We start from the raw sequence: 4,605 nt of genomic DNA, 5'->3' as shown, positions 1-4,605 counted from the left end.
GTCACGGGGGGGGGGGGCAGGGGAGGAACTGGGATTCCTGCTACCACCTCTCTAGCTTAAGGCCAGGGGCTGGTTCAGAGCTTCAGAGAGTATCCCCAGCTCAAATAACCTCCCAGAGCCCTCTTGATTGCATCCCTCTTTAGTTATCTATTTTTTTACTGCCCTGCCTCACCTATTAGCTATGTGCACCCCTGTGTTCCTTACCTGGATGTCCCACCCACGGTCTTATATTTTCTGGTCTTCCTAGCAAGCCCTACCACGGTGTTTTGCAATCTGAAAGATCCTGGTAAATATTTCTTAATAAACCACACATACTTTTGCCAGCCAGTGAAATGGTCCCCTGGTGTCCTTTGTCCAGGCTATGGCACAGGGTGGTAGTCTGGGGCTCAGGAGTGGTGGTAGGGAGAAGCCAATGGGATTTCCCAAGAGGGGAATATGGAAGGAGGGTGAGGAAGGGAAAGGGATAGGATACTAGCGAGGACAATAAAGAAGGTGAGCTCTGCGAGAGAGAGGCATGGACATATATACACTAACAAACGTAAGGTAGGGCATGGCACAGGGATATCAGCTTGGTGCTTTGTGACTGCCTGGAGGGGTGGGATAGGGAGGGTGGGAGGGAGGGAGACGCAAGAGGGAAGAGATATGGGAACTTATGTATATGTGTAACTGATTCACTTTGTTATAAAGCAGAAACTAACACACTATTGTAAAGCAATTATACCCCAATAAAGATGTTAAAAAAAAAAAAAAAGGTGAGCTCTGAAGAGACAGGGCACACCACAGGCACAAAACATCTGGTCTCAGATGACACCAGCCCCAGCAGACCTGGCCCAGCTTTCACACAGCGGATGGTTCCAATGACATGCAGGGAGGCAAGAAGCCCCTGTCTGTGTGGGGACAGACAGGGTTCAACTCTGGAGTATGGACCCTAACCCGTACCCCACCATGCTCCCAGGCCCTGCTGCCCAGTGTCCAAGAGGTGAACCTCATAGTCCTGCAGGACTAACACAGTAAAGCCCACAGAGCTGGAGACCCAGATCTCACTTCGCCTGCTTTCTGGTGGTTGCTGCCCCCTGCCGACAGAGCAGGACCATGACAGCACTAGAAGCCCATCTCCCCTCCATGCACAAGGCAGAGTAAAGAACACTTCCAAAATCATATCCAAAGAGGGAAACCCAGCCCTCAGTGGGTCTTTATAAACAGCCTCCTTGTTTAGCACAAGATGGGATGAGGCCTCCTTTCATGAACTTCACTGCATTCTGAAGCTTCAGAGAACTGCTAACATGCATCACTGTGGCTATCAACCTGGCATTGTGCTAAGCACATGTAGATTTTCTCATCATACAGGTCATAAAATTGAAGCATAGAGAAATTTGGGAACTCCCCACTTGGAGACATGGAGTTCCTAGGACTGTGGATACAGATCTTATCTCCTAACTGCAGTACTAACAAAGTACAGATCTTCCTAGATTTACAATGGGGGTACATCCTGACAAACCCATCGTAAACTGAAAATACCCTAAGTCAAAAATGCACTTAGGGGACTTCCCTGGTGGTCCAGTGGCTACAACTCCGTGCTCCCAATGCAGGGGGCCTGGGTTCAATCCCTGGTCACAGAACTAGATCCCACCTGCTGCAACTAAGAGTTCGCACGCCGCAACTAAAGATCCCACAAGCCGCAACAAAGATCCCATGTGCCACAACTAAGACCCGGCGCGTCTAAATAAATAAATATTTTTTTAAATGCACTTAATACACCTAACCTACTGAACGTCATAGCTTCGCCTAAACTACCTTAAATGTGCTCAGAACACTTACATTAACCTACTGTTGGGCAAAAACATCTCACACAAAGCTTGTTTTATAATAAAGTGCTGAATATCTCAGTTTATTGAATACTGTACTGAAACTGAAAAACAGAATGGCTGTATGAGTATAGAATGGTTCTAAGTGCATCAGTCGTTTACCCTCATGACCGTGTGGCTGACTGGGAGCTACAGCTTGCTGTCGCTGCTCAGCATCACGAGTATTGCACCCCATATCACTAGCCAAGGAAAAGATCAAAATTCAAAATGTGAAGTGCGGTTTCTACTGAATGTGCACCTCTTTCTCATCATTGTAAAGTCAAAAACTCAAGTCAAACTATCGTAGGTCAGGGACAACCTATAATCTGGTATAGAGTTGGATCGGGGCAGGGAGAAGGGAGATGCAAAAGCACATTTTCTGAGCATGTATTAGGTGCTGGGCGTGAGCTGGGTGCCAGGGAGACTGAGGCCCAGCTGCTCACTTGAGGGGGACATAGCTCAAAAGAAGTCATTACCACTAGGACATATGACATGGGGAGAAGAGACTCCACATCCCCCATAACTTGACTATCTCTTGCTTACTTTAAAATTCCTTGACCATCCTGTTATTTCTCAGCTCCCCTTCCCAGTAAAACTTCCTAAGAGCTGACTACACACACTCCCTCTACTTTCTCACCTCTAGCTCCTCTGAGGGGCTTCACTCGAGGGCTGAAGAGTTTAGACTCTAGAGTCCAACTGCCTCCATTACCTCCTACAAGGCTAAGGGCAGACTGGGCACCCCTACTATGCCTGTATTCTTACCTGGAAAAAAGCAACCGTGGTGCTACCTACCCCATAATATTGTTATGGGTACTAAATGGATCGATGCATATGCCTGGCGCGTGAGACACACTGGGTGAGTGCAATCCACTATTGTTACGATAGGGCTAGGGGGCACATTTGTCATGGTTAGCCATTAGCACCAACCCTCATGTTCTCTCTCCACTATTGCCTTTTCTGGTAGGTGATTCTGCATGGAAAAACTGGGTGGGCACAGCCTGCCCTTTTTCTCCTGGTTCCTTTGCACCAGGAGCCTTACAGGTTCCACACTGCCACAGACTGGGTAGGGAAGTATGACCCTGGGGAATCATCTCAGAAAGCCCACTTGCCCAAGGACACAGACCACACATACAGTCACAGCAGCTTTTCCAGTGATAAAGGAAGTATTTTGGCACCCATCTGCCTTATCACACTTTGCTTATTTCTCAATTAATAAGCCAGGTCAGGAAAGGCAGTCTCACACCTGGACAGTCTGGTCAAAGGGTACAAAGGCTCCTAATGGCCCACCTACCACCTGAGGTCACCAGGGTCACTCTTCTGCCCTCCTGTCCCTTCAACTCCTGGCCTTCACCTTGCCCCTTAAAGGTCTTCAGGACGCCCTTTTCCCACCAGGTTTCCAGTGGGTCTCCCCCTCCTCCTCCCAGGCAGCACCTTCTCCATCCCTTAGCTGACTCCCTCCTCACCTGGCTATAAATGTAGGTGCGCACCCCTGGTGAGGTTTGGTCGAGAGCCTTCACTCTCCACTTCCTCAGCTCCTGAAGTTCTCGTCTCTTCCCCAACCTGATTCCACCAGATGTTTCACAGGCAGCGAGTCCAAATGTATTCAGACCCCTCCTGACCCACCAACAGGTCAAGCCCTGACTTGGGAGTCACCTTTTATCTATGTTAAATTTTAATTTCAGATAGATGACAAACAACTTAGTATCTAAGTATGTCCTTAACACTGCAGGGGCCAAAAACATTGTCTATCTGAAATTCAAGTTTAGCTGGGCATCCTGTATATTTGCTAAATCCCACAATGCTACTTGTCCCTCCCCTTTCTTCATGCTCACATCCAGGACTGGCACCACCAGTGGCTGACAACACCCACTCCACCCTGCAGAGCCCTCCTTGGCAGGTAAGCTGGAAGGGTAGGGGGGTGCAGGGCACCACCAACTTGGTGCGCATTCACGCCAGCCCTGTGGCCATAAGCCTTCCCTCCTCTCATTGCCTGGGTTTGATCCATCTCAACCTTCAACTCCCAAGAGACCTCCGACTACCCCATCAAGAGCATCCCGCTTCACCCTGTTCCTTCCCACTCTCCCTCCTCACCCCTTTCTCCTCTTCCCTCCCTGAAAGGGACAATAGACATTACTGTTACATAAACTATTTTATTTAAATAAAATCAGGGGCAGACCCTTTTCCCCCATACACACAGGCACATGCACGCACGCACGCCCACGTCCTCCCCCTTCTTCCCTCCCCCCACGGCCACCTCAAACCTGGCGGTTCTCATCATGACCAACCTGCCTCAAGCCTGGGACAGGGAGACACCTTCTATTCGAAGGCCTGCTCCTCCCCCAGTCAACGGCAGCAGCACACAGGCCTAGGCACAAGTTCTCCTGTCCAGAGTCCAGCTCTCAGCCCTCCTGGGGTGGGACAGGAGGATTGGTGCTCCCAAGGCACCTAGATCCAGTGTGGCTTCCCTACCTTTCCCCCGCCCCACGCAGCACAGGAGTACCACCAGACACCTGAAGCAGCTCCCTATGGAGGGCGGGTTCCATCACCCCAGGCCAAACCTTCCCCATATCAGTGGAGGCTCTGCAGCCAAACCTGAGCATCCCCCAAGGGATCGTGGACTAGGTATTGTTTGGTTTGGGGAAGAGCGAGGGAGAGCAATTGAGCACCAAGTTCCCCAACTCTACCCTGCAGGAGAATGCTGAGATTTGGTTCAGCATCCTCTACCCAGAAAAAGTAAATAAACCTAACTCCGCAGCAGGAA

The sequence above is a fragment of the Lipotes vexillifer genome, unplaced genomic scaffold (assembly GCF_000442215.2).
Source record: "Lipotes vexillifer unplaced genomic scaffold, Lipotes_vexillifer_v1.1 scaffold814, whole genome shotgun sequence".
Taxonomy (NCBI): domain Eukaryota; kingdom Metazoa; phylum Chordata; class Mammalia; order Artiodactyla; family Lipotidae; genus Lipotes; species Lipotes vexillifer.
The sequence above is the reverse complement of the archived record's forward strand: the minus strand, read 5'-3'. Positions refer to the sequence as shown.